Source organism: Miscanthus floridulus, chromosome 10, assembly GCF_019320115.1.
Source record: "Miscanthus floridulus cultivar M001 chromosome 10, ASM1932011v1, whole genome shotgun sequence".
In the NCBI taxonomy this organism is placed as follows: domain Eukaryota; kingdom Viridiplantae; phylum Streptophyta; class Magnoliopsida; order Poales; family Poaceae; genus Miscanthus; species Miscanthus floridulus.
In genome coordinates, this window is record NC_089589.1 from 115,212,726 (window position 1) to 115,226,043 (window position 13,318).

Sequence of the window (13,318 nt, forward strand, 5' to 3'; positions counted from 1 at the left end):
TGCGTTGATTTTTTAGGAGAAAAACTACAACATCCGTACTTGAAGTTCCATGACAACACACTCCATCATATTCGTTTTCACTAGAATAGTGAGCACATAGGTACACATATATTAATTCCGTGGATTCGAATCAAAGATATTTCGGATTTCCCTACACACGACCTGAATCTTGTCCAAAAGAACCTCTGGAACATTCGGATAATAACATTAATCTCTAGGACTGGACATTAATTTTAGGCTAAGCAAATCCAATATGGCTAAAAACATTTAAAAATAATAACTTCTGTTGACACATAATCAGAGCGAGACCAACAAAATCTTCATGGCTTCATTTACTATTCCTTGTTCATTTACAAAGGAATGCATTTCATGATTCTATAATAATTTGCTTTATGGGTGCTCAAATAGATATGATAATATATCTGTTCTAGTTTTATATAACATGTGAGTTAAGGTTACATTGGTTCTAGTGCTATGAGCTACCCCTAGTAAACCGTCATGTTAGTAATAAACTTCTGGATTTGTTTAGATTTAAGATTTTAGAACATGAACTAAATCAGACCCTAAATCATATGGGGCCTTTTTTTTCTTCTTATTAACCGGTCAGGAAACCAGACCCTAAATCAGATCCAATGGTCTAAATTTAACGGTTCCTCCTAAATTCATCCAACCTCTAACCGAAACATGTTAGTACTCAAATGAATTCGTTTCGACGAGATCTGCACAACCACGGTGTCCGATCGCCCTTATGACTCCCGGTTCAAATAGTCAAAATTTGCTCGTCTCATTAGTCCGTTCGGTCAACTTTTAAATTTTGTTTTAAAAAAATTTAGGGATATTACACAATGCCTTTATCAACGGACTTTGTTGTAGCATCGTACTCATCATGGTTGAAGTATATACAGTAGTTATGTGGGAAGCTATCAAGCAGCGAATGAACAAATGCTGCTAGACCGTGACTAATTGATGTCCCAGTATGTATAAAATACATGCACACGCATAGAATATACAAAACTGGAATGCTTGTTACTATCTTGGCCACTGCCACACACTCCCTTTGTTCTGGATTACAATTCACTTTATTTTTGTCTAAAATCAAGCTTGTCTAACTTTGAAAAAGTTTTAAATAAATCTTGACAACAAAATTGCACTATCAAGAGCACAGCGTTCAATGGCATATCGACGAACCTGGTGGTGTACATGGAGACCGTCCTCCATGGCAGCAACCTGGCCTGTGCCTCCTCACCACGTTGTACGGCACCAGCTACCTCACGCCCATCTTGGGCTCCATCATCGCCGACACCTTCTTGGGCAATTAAAACACCATCTTCATCTCCCTCGGCATCTACCTCCTTGTACGCATTACTCATCCATCATCATGGTTTGGACATGGCCATTGACATTGATCAGAGTATCACACATAGCACGATGGATGCTAAGAGACAGGTCTGCCTCCCACGCGTTCCATGTGCAGGGAATGATGTTTGTCACCTTCTCTGCGTCCCTGCCCACGGTGGTGGCGCTTGGCGGCTCTTCGGTGTTCGGTGCGCGGAGCGTCACCTTCATCGGGCTGTACCTCCTACCTCGTGGCCATCGGAAGCGGCGGCGTGCAGTCATTCTCTGCTGCCATTCGGCGCGGAGCAGTTCGACCATGACAACTCGGCGGACCGGGAGAGCAAGGCGTCTTTCTTCAGCTGGCTCTACCTCTGCGTCCACTTCGGCCCCATCGTCTCAGGCCTTCTCATCGCATGGATCCAGGACAACGTTAGCTGGGGCCTCGGCTTCGGCATCGCCACCGCCTGCATCTCGCTCTCCTTTGCCGCCTTCGTGCTCGCCACGCTCATGTATAGGCGCCTCATGCCCACCCACTACGCCACCCAGGATTTTTAGGGGCGGCTCAAGACCATTTGTAGCAACGGTTTGGCCAGCCGCCCCTACCAAACCATTGCTACAGATGGCCGATTTCAAATTTGAGAAATTGAAACGTAGTTTTCCTTGACAAAATGAATTCAAATGAAAAAGTTGTCAACTATAAAGTTCTATAACTTTTCGAGATCGACAACTTTTATTTTGATCATTTGTTCATCGGACATAGTGTTATTAACATTGTTCACAAATCTTACATACCCCTCTTGTAGTTTATGAAACTATAGGAGAGAGATATAAGATTTGTGAACAATGTTACTACAACTTGTCGGATGAACAAATGACCAAAATAAAAGTGATAGATCTTGATCAGTTCTACAACTTTTATGTTCATGATTTTTTCAGCTAAAATCATTTAATATTTTAAAATGACGTTTGAAGTTGTCATTTTTGAAATTCAAATTTCAAATTGATAAAACACAGTCACATGAAAAGATGACCAAAATAATAGATGTAAGAAGACAATATATTGATAGAGCATGATTTTAGAAAATTTTAGGAAAAAAATAATCAAATTTGAAGTTAGTATGAGGGAGAAAGACTAGTTACAAGTTTTAGCCAGAGATTAAAAAGAGAAATCAGAGTTCTTCAACAATTTAAAAATTAAATTTCTAAAAGTATTTTCGAACAGTAAATGATTTCAAATGGAAAAGTTGTAAACAACAAAGTTCAATAACTTTTCGAGATCTACAGCTTTTATTTTGGTCATTTCTCCATCCGAGGCCGTTTGAAAAAATTCAAATTTTAGTACTTAATTTTTAATATTCTGCGTCTATTTGTAGGGCCGCCCCTACAAATCAGATTTGTAGGAGTGGCTGGATGTAGAGCCACCCCTACAAATATGGTCATTTGTAGGGCGGTTGATAACACCAGTCGCCCCTACAAATCCATTTGCAGGGGTGGCTCGTTTGGGAACCATTTGCCCCTAAAAAAAGGAAGCGTTGATACAAATCCTTTTTGTAGTAGTGACCGGCACGCCGCTCAAAGCCACAACCAGGTCATCGCCGCCGCATGCAAAAAGTGAGGCGTCACCACCAGTCAACATCGGGCTCTAAAAAATCTAGAGGTGGGTATCCAGTTGCACATAGAAATTAATTTCTAGATGCAGGTCAAAACTTACCAGTACTATACATGGATTTTAAGAGGTAGTAAACAAGCTAATCTGTCTGTAGAAATCATTTCCCGTGAATTCACAAATTAGGTAAAAAAGCTAAAATCTTTCTTTAGCCTAGAGAGTGCCCAACAAGTAACCCACGGGTCGTAAATGGTAAGTTACACGGTTTTAGTGTGTGTGCACACTTTATGGGGATCAAACTCGACAGGCCCCGCACGAGGGTACACTCCCACTACACCTCAAACTAACTTGTGATCAAGTGTAGTAGGCAATCTTTTTATATAAAAAAATTAAACTAAAAGTTTTAGATATCGTCTAGAAATACATTATTAGTTTAGGGCGACTCCCCATTCGAGGTCATTTGAAAAGTTTAAAAAAACATAAATTTCAAAATTTGAGAAATTTAAACATAATTTTAGGACAAAAAGTTATCAATTAAAAAGTTATAGGTCTTTTCAAGCTCTACAACTTTGATATAAGCTTTTTCTTCATCTAGCTTGATCTGGAAAAGTTATGATGTTTTTATGTTGCACCTAATTTTAGTGGGGGAGCACATTGTGGGCCGCCTTTATAAATTTAATTTTTAGAGGGGTGTTTCCAACCTCCTTTGATAATTGAAAGAATCTTTAGAGGTAGCTGAAAACACCAAAAATTAATGATTTCTAGAGGTGTACCGTCTCAAAAACAACCTTTAATGATTTCAGAAGGTGTACCATCTCAAAAACAACCAAAGGCATTGTTTTCTGTTTTGATGTACTTTAGCAAATAATTATATTTATAAATACTTAATGAGTTATTAAAGTAATCATGTTTTGTAATCCGTGTTGCTACGCCTGCTAATGTTGCAACATGAAAGCACTTCTGCAACATACGTCTGAAACAGGTGAAACATTTACAAACATACATTTGCAACATGTGTATAGCAACTATAACATCCATATAAACACATTTGCAACATACATCTGAAACAGATGAAATATTTTGAATAGACGCTTGCAATAGATGTCTAAAACATATGCAACATTGCAACATATACAATATCCAGATGAAACACTTGAAATATGTGTGAAATAGGTGACACATTTGGAACATACACTTGCAACTTACATGTATAGCCACTGCAACATATGCAATATCCAGATAAAACACTTGCAACATACGTTTGAAACAGCTGAAACATTTGAAACATATACTTGCAAAATACGTGTATATCCATTGCAACATATGCAACACCATATCTACTTTTGCAACATCTAGATGAAACTTATGTAACATACATCTGAAACACATAAAACATACGGTTGCAATGTGTGCTCATCTACTTGCTGCCGTCCAATGGAGGCTAGTTGACGCAGCACGTGGGAGCGCAGCATGAGGCGCGGGCAGCGCGTGGCGCGAGTCATGAGCGGGGGCGTGAGGCGTGGGCGCGGATGGTGTGAGGCACGAGGCACGTGGCACACATGGCGCGAGGCAGGTCTGAAGCGACTGTGTGAGGAGCAAGGGGCAGGGCGTGTGGCGCAAGGCACGGAATCACACGCGGTGCAAGGCGGGTCCCTGTGACCGTGCGAGGCGCGAGTTTTTTTTTTTTTTTTAGGAAAGTGCGAGGCGCAAGGCACAGGGGCGCGCGTGAAGCATGTCGGTCCCGTCCAGACGGACGTCCGTTCGTCCTGACAGGAGCATTGCCGTTACAAATTGGTAGTGGTTTCCGATGTAACAGAGTATAAAACGTAGCACGTTACCTACCGTACTCCCCGTCCCGTGTCCAATCCTTGAGCAACGAGGTGTCCGCCTCGCTGCTCCAGCCTAGCGACCGATTCCGAAAAGGAAGAGCAGAGTCCGTGGATTCTAACCGGATCAGAGGATCGACTTCCCTTGTAGCAGTAGTATATAATCAGACGATGCACGCCGCGGGATTTACAACCGCAAGAGAGGACGAAGCTAGGTTTCAGCAGCCACATAGCTAGATTGAGTACACGTTCTCCCGTGCCAAAAGCGAGAAGCATCGGCAATTCGGCATCTCGCGGCTGGAGAGGCAGCCAGCTAGGAGGCAGGGCAAGGCGGAGGGCAGCTGCTGACGCGATGGCCGGTGCGACTACAGACAACGGAGGCGCCGTGACGATGGTAAAGATGGCGGAGATGCCGGTGGAGTTCCTCCGGTGGGTGCTGTCGCAGGACAAGGAGGACTACCGCGTGCCTAGGCTGGAGGACTACACGAAGGAGGAGCTCGCCGAGGCCAAGGACACCATCTGCAGCGTCATCCGCTCCCTGCAGATCGCGTACGACGAGTTCGACGAGTTCCGGGCCTGGGTCTGCGACGTGATCGACAACAATGGCTGCATCATGATCCACGAGGACATGCTCTTCTTGGATCCCAAAGAATGGCAGGAAAGCGTCGACGAGGAGTGGGCAGAGGCGCGGCAGGAGCTAGAGATGGACATGACGAAACCACTCGGCCCGCACCTGTATATGTTGTCTACGTATCTTTCACTCTTGTATCACTATGCAGCGCCCATCCGATCCTGACGTTTTGAGGGCCTTAGCTATACATCGGTGACAAAAGAATTAATATTAAGGCCAACAGCCAATGTCGTAGAACTGTAGCAGCTACCGACATGTTTTTCTTTTCATATTTTCGTTTAGTTTGTTTTTTTTCACTTTCCATTTAGTTTTTTTTCATATTTTGGTTTAGATTTAATATTTAGTTTTCATTTTTTCACTAATTTTTTCGTATTTGCCAAAAAAAATATTAGTAAGATAAGCTAGAGATGACGTGGTATCTAGTTGGTTTTGACATTTAGTGACTACTTTGTTGGGTTATACTTTAAAACAGTCTCCACAAATTTCTGTCTCTATAAATCTTCGTCCAGCCTATACGTGTCGGATCTGTTCGCCGCGGGCAATAATAAAAAGGTAAAGTTTCAGATTTTTTTTTCGTCCAGCCCATTCAATTCGGTCCAGCAGTCCAGTTCACTCTCTCGCGTCCGGCCCACTCACGTGACTCACATCCCTCCGATAAAAAAAAGGGAAAAACATCGACGCCGCATCGTTTCAGCCGCTCCTCCCGTCCGCCACAGCGCCGCTGATCCACCCGCCGCCGCTGCCCTGGAGCCGCTCTCCTCCTGCGCGTCGCCGCCGCCACGCGTGACTCCCGGTAGCCGGAGCTCACCGTCCGCAGCCCAACCTCCCCACGCCGTCGAGGCACCGGCGCAACTCCGGCCCGCACGCAGGGCCGTCTCGGCCTCCCGGCAGCCGTTTTCCGGCGCTCGACGTCCCCTCTCCCAGCCGTCTCTCCCGCCTCAGTGGCGCCGCCGCCGCTTGCTGGACCGTGCTCGCTGGTCTCCCGCACCGGCGCAAATACCGTCCACATGCAGGGTCGCGTCTAACTCCCGGCGGCACCATCGCCGCATTCTTCAGAGAAGCTTGCGCCGCCGCGGTGGCCGCGGGCGCTGGTCTTCTACGGTGGTGGAGGTGCTGCCACAGAGGAGCCAGCCAGCCACCAGCTCGGATTGGGACACCAGCACAGATCGATGAAATATCCATGAACTCACGTTCGACCCAAACTTCACCAGTTTTTTTTTCATAATGTGTTCGATAAAGGTTTCTCTTTTTTGCCTTTTTTTTCGTCTCACGAGATATATGTCCGTGCGTTACACCGGGACCCTATACATACTATCGTTATTATTTATCTTCATAGATCAGGCTTGTTAAGTCTCTAAACGGTGTGCAACAATTTTGATCTGATTTTGAATATAGGTTCCAGATCAGTTTTGCTACCGGAAACGTCAAATTTGTCGAGTGTTTTTTGTTTGCCGAGTGTATTATCTCGGGCACTCAGTAAACCAGTTCTTTGCCGAGTGCTGTGCTAAAAACACTCGGCAAAGAGGAGGTTTGCCGAGTGTAAAAAAAACACTCGGCAAAGAGGGGGTTTGCCGAGTGTTTTCTTTTTTGCACTCGACAAAGAAATAAAATCTTTTTTCTGTGAAAGAAGGAGAACAAAAAAATGAAAAAAAAACTTTGCCGAGTGCCTAGATCTAGGACACTCGGCAAAGAAATAAAAAAAAATTCTAGGAAAGAAGAAGAAAAAAATGAAAAAAAACTTTGCCGAGTGCCCAAATCTAGGACACTCGGCAAAGGGAAAAAAACTACTTACCATGTAAAAAAAAAGGCAAGAAAAAAAATAAAAAACAAGCTTTGCCGAGTGCCTCCCATCCCACACTCGGCAAAGCAAAACTCCTATAACCCGGCCGCACCCACGCGTAGCCCCCCGCCCCACTGCCGGCCCTTCTCCCCACACGCCCCCTCCCCTTCTCCCTGCGCCACGCCCGCACGCTTCCTCCCCTTCTCCGCACACGCGCCGCGCCGCCCCCTCCCCTTCTCCCCGTCGGCGGCCCCTCCCCTCCCGGCCGGATCTGACGGCAACCCGGCCACCCCTCCTTCCCCCGGTAGCCGCCCTCTCCCCTTCTCCATGGCGCTGCCGCCTCCACTCCTTCCCCAGATCCGACGGTGGCCCCTCCCCTTCCGGCTGGATCTTGGCCACCCCTCCTTCCCTCGGCCGCCGCCCCCTCCCCTTCTCCCTGGCGCCGCCCCCTCCACTCCTTCCCCAGATCCGGCGGCGGCCCCTCCCCTCCTGGATCCAATGGCGTCCCGGCGGCCGCCCCTCCCCTCTCCAAGATCCGGCGGGTGGCGTGGCGGTGGGTGGCGTGCAGCGTGGCGGGTGGCGTGGAGGCGGGCGGCGTCCGGCGTGGGGCGGTAGTGTGCGTGGCGGCGTGGTGGCCGTGGTGGGCGGCGGCCGGTGGCGGCGTGGTGGCCGTGGTGGGCAGCGGCCGCTGGCAGCGTGGTGGCCGTGGTGGGTGGCGGCCGGTGGCAATTTGTTTTTTTTTTATTTTTTGCGAAAAATGTTTGCAGAGTGTGTTTTGGCACTTGGCAACGTCTTTGCCGAGTGCCCGACGAAAAACACTCGGCAAAGTTAGTTTGCCGATGAATTTTTTGCCGAGTGCCCTTTACCGAGTGTTACACTCGGCAAACCCTTTGCCGAGTGTATTCGTGGCTTTGCCGTGTGTGCCTATGGCACACGGCAAAGCTCCCGTTCCTGGTAGTGTTTCACAGTGATCTGCAATTTTTTAGGCGCAACTTGAAGATGCTGTCTTTTGGTTTGTACAGCAGCATCTACGGACCGCTGTTGTCTTCATATGTATCAGGTCTGAACTCTAGATTATCAATTAAACCAAGCTTGTTACATCCCCTTTCAGTCTCCAAATCAATGTATAGTTACACGATCTGCTATGACGTACATGAGGTAACGTCCACAATATTAGACGTTAACGAGCTAACGTCCACAATAGTATATAGTAATTGAAGGTAATGTCCACAATATGTGTTTTGTACAAAGTCAATTTATTTAAGATTGAATAATAATATAAAAAGATAATTGCATCTATAACACAAAAAGTATATAATATAAAAATATAGGAAAAGTCCATATTACTCCCTCCAAGTTCGGCTAATGTCCAAATAAACACCCAAACTAACATTTGGTTCAATTTACTCCCTCCAACTATTTAAGTTGGTCCAACTAACACCCTAAAGAGATTTTTCTTTTTTGTTTCTCTACGTACAAATTATATTTTAGTTTCAAATTTTGAGAGGTGATAGAGGACATTGTATTTTGTGTTAGAAAAATGCACTATGAATTTTTCATCATTATGTTTTATACGATATTGTATCTCTAGTGTTAATTTATTATTAAATTTCCTAAGCTATCAAAATAGTGGCAAAAAGTTAAGATATATTTTTCTAACATAACTTATGATGTTCTCTCAAACTTGAGGGGAGTAATTTGGACTTTTTCCAAAAATATATTTCATGTTAAATCTAATTTGATGTCACAAATATTAATATTTTTATATAAAATTTTGGTTACGTTTAAAAGAGTTTAACGTAGAACAACACTAACGATTGATTTATCCACAGTCAAAGAAGTAGGGACGGATACAGCGGTGGGACGGGCAGGGCTGTTGGGACGCTGAAGAAGCCACCTAGACATTTATCAAGGATCCGTCCCTGCAAAGAAGGTAGATTACAGTCTGAGAACAGTGCTCCACCAATTCGCTAGCCGTCCGTTGTCACGTTCAGAAATAGAATGAGGGCGTACGGGTGCTGTTTGCATGCATGACGTGTCTAAATTTAAACTGGTAGAAATAATGGAAGAGTGCTAATGATTAATGGCTGACCAGTTGCCATTAACTACTTCAGCCGTACTTTTCAGCGAACAAACAGTGTTTTTCTTTCACAACAAATCAGCATAAGCTAGATTTCAGTGAAACAAACAGGGCCAGGCGTCGCCATGCACATCCGCCGTAGGGGCGGCGCGTGCTGTTCCTCCATAGCTCGCGGGCGTCGGCGTCTTCACGTGCGAGAACCTTCGATCCGTGCCGCTTCCACCGCCAGCCGCTAGCAGGCCACTGCACGTTGATCCACAAGCACCGGGAAATAAAAAGAGACGTGCGTACGTGGAATTCTCCACGTCTTCCTCTTCCTTTTGGTCTCGTTATTACGAAGAGTGTCGGGCACGCACACCAACACACGGTTGGACGAAAGACTTAACTATTTTTTAGTTGGTATTAGATATAATAGCCCACGGATCTTGTTAAAAAAAAATCTTTGTTCACAGCGAAGTCTCTGTATCCCGAACCCGATCTTGCCAAGTTTTAATCTTGGTCTCGCCAGATTGGAATTGACAACATGGAATCTCTCAGAAAGGCGATGCCGACGACAAGCAACCGCCCATGGGGAAAAAAATTTCAAAGAATAACAAGTAATTTTGTTCTGTGCCTTTCATCTTTTATTAAAACCTTCTCAATTTTTTACCACAGCCTCCACGTATGATATCATCACATCATGACAAATCTCATAATTTTCAGACTTCGTTTGTTTTTTTAGAATTTAAAAACCATTCGGCCACACGTTCGTGGTTGTGTTTCCTGAACAAGATGTTCGAAATTTCTTTTCATTTCCCTCACACTGGACTTGATAGCATGAATATTATTTTTCTACTCATTTTATTATATTATTTGAATCACTTACTGTTCAAATTTGACTTATACAAAAAAATTTCTAGAAATACAATAAATTAATTAAATATAGCAAACAGATCCACAAATATACCAAATTGTAACATGGAACACCACATGTTGTATGTTGAGAGTTGAAAAAGTTTCAAGGTCAAAAGAGAAAAAAATAAAATTATTTGGCGAGTGTCAAATAGTTACACTCGGCAAACATATTTCTTTGCTGAGTGCCTAGTTTTGCCGAGTGTTTTTTTTTCTAGTTTGCCGAGTGTTTTTTACATCGTTTGCCGAGTGCATTTATTTTGCCGAGTGTTTTTTCGTAACACTCGGCAAAAGGCTTGTTTGCCGAGTGGCCGAGGAAATGCACTCGGCATACATAAAAACAATCGGCAAATAGCCAGTTTCCGGTAGTGATCTTAGCTGGGTTTTCAAATTGTGATATGTTAGAACCAAGTTATATATATGCAGATTGTATTGTATTTGTTGGAGTAAATATTCTTGTTATTACTAAACTCTAAGGCTTGCAAGTTGAAAATTTTAGTATGCGACTCTATGTGGATATGACTCTTGGTGCATATGACTGAAAATTTTAGTATGCAGATCTGCACGAATACTAATTAGCCCAATTAACCAGCAACCATGGATGAATTTTATCATGTTTATCAAACAAAAAGAAGAATAAACATACGGATGAATTTATTTACCAGACAACTTGCATACCTGATCATTAGCATTGCACTTCTAGCGCTTGTAATTGATACATATATGTAATTTGCTTGTCATCTTGGTCGATTTTGTCCAGTGTTTTATTTGCTAAAATCCATGGTTTATGTTCCTTATGTATGCAAGAAATATATTATGTTTATCTCTTAATGTCTGATTGGAAGGTAGTTTTTTTTTGTGCTCTGTGCATATTTGACTCGAACCATATTTACATCTTTGTGATTTCTACATAGTCAACACATATTTGATGTCAGTGATATTTCAGGATTTCAATCCTAGGCCGGTGTGTTCAGTCAGCCTCACCCAATCACATAGAAGCTGCTTTAAGGGGATGTTCACATGAGGGCTCCGAATTTGCAGCTACTTATTGTGGTTCTTCCGGATGTTACTGACTTACTGGTCAATATGGCTTGTGCATCCTTGAAAAATCTGTGCTTCGGTTGTTATATGGAAATTGAAATTTATTCTATGCTTTATCAGGTTTGAGGTCAAAATACAGTGCTTAAGCGAGCCTTTGTGCCTAATGGAATACCTTTGTCTTAGATGTGCCAGCAATCATTTTTGGTGCCGATGTTATCCATCCTACAGCAGGAGAAGATTCCTCGGCTTTCATTGTAGCTGTTAGTTTCTTGTTCTCTGCTAACAATAACAATTGTTCCATTCAAATGCTGTATGAATTTAAAAGTAAATTTCACTCCACATTTGAAATGTCATGACACACAGTAATGGAATAGATGGTGCAACCTTTTGCAGGTGGTTGCATCCATGGACTGGCCACAAGTCACGACATATAAAGCTCTGGCCTCGGCACAAACACATAGGGAGGAGATGATACATAATCTCTTGTGGACTGGTACAGATCCAGAGAAGGGCACTCCCGTAAATGGTAGAACGATAAGGTAATTTGTATCGTTTGTGTTCGTAAGTAGGTGGCATTGCTGTACATGTATAACTTAGGAGTAGAATGTGTGGTAGTTAGTTATAGATGGACTTGTACTTTGTGAGAGCCAAAACTCAGTGCTGTTTTAATTTGTTGGTAATGGATGAAACGTGGATATGCTAGGTGGTTGTATTTTAATCAGATATAGGCTTAATAGGATTATTACCAACATTAACTTATATTATGGATACCATGGATGTCATGTATGATTCTCATGGTTGTTTCCCGTGAACATTTCATAATTTTTCTCCCATTGCAACGCACGGGCATTTTTGCTAGTACAATAAATAAGTGGTTTTCTCCTCTTGGCATTTTCCAAATACATGGGTGACAGTGGCACGATCCGTTTACCTTTACACATGTGTAACCTTAGCCACATAGGTGCTACTTAGTTGGGCTATTTTGCACCAGAAACAATTCACAGTGGCATTCACCAATGTTAATTTCTATTGGTTAAGCTGTGCTTATAATAAATTCATAGAGTCACCCGTTCCCTCGCCATACAATGCGCTTAGCACCCATAACCTACTGCAAATGGATCATGTCACTGACAGTATTACCTCACAAGAGCCAAACAATCAAATTGGTTGACACTTCACTTACCAACAACACCGTAATATCTGTTCCACTTGATCATAGCAAATTCCTAAAGTTATGATCGATAGATGTGGATCTAAATCATTTTCAAGTAGAACTGTCACCAAACGAGCCATAGTGAGACTTAACAAGAAAAGATCAATTGTTCCAACAGTACAAAAAGATGTTCTCAATTTGGATAGAACAAGTTTTTAAGAGTTCTTTGGAATTATGTGATGATACCACACACAATGGCACATGAAAATAGTAACTTTTAGAGGTAAGTCATGAAAGCTAAGGGAAGGTGGGAGCAAATAGTTAGAAACAGAAGACCATAAACAAGGGCCAAGTTTCCTAACACATCGGACAAGGGAGCCACGTGGACATTGAGAATGTAAGCTCCAAGTAAGAATATATGGCATAATGAGAGGATAATATGATGAAACAAGGATATGGAGAAGAATTTGCAAGATCGATGAGGCCAAGGTCCATAAATTTAACAACATCCATTAGGGAATGTGAAGTACATGAATGATATATTGTATTGCTACAATGCTACACCTAGTTATGAATTGTGGCATATAAAAAGCACTCATGTATGGTCCATCTAGCGTGGTGCTTCCCTATCGGTAGAGTTTTTATTTTGGGTCTCCCCCCCTCAAATGTAGTACTGGTGAACTGGTGACTGATCAACAGGGATCACCAAGAATGTTGTAGATGATGTTGCAGTGAAAGCATTGCATATGGAGGGCTTAGAGGTTGTACTTGATGCCAACCAGTTGAGTCATGGAGGTGTCACAAATTATATTAGGTGTTGTTATTGTAAGTTTTTGGCTCAAACTCAAGAGACTACATCTTGTGCACATTTTTTGAGCTATTCCTCATAGGATCCAAGACCACAAGGGTATGTTCCATTATGCGCTAGAGGATATCAATGATATTTTTAGGAACTGATATATGCGCTAAAACATA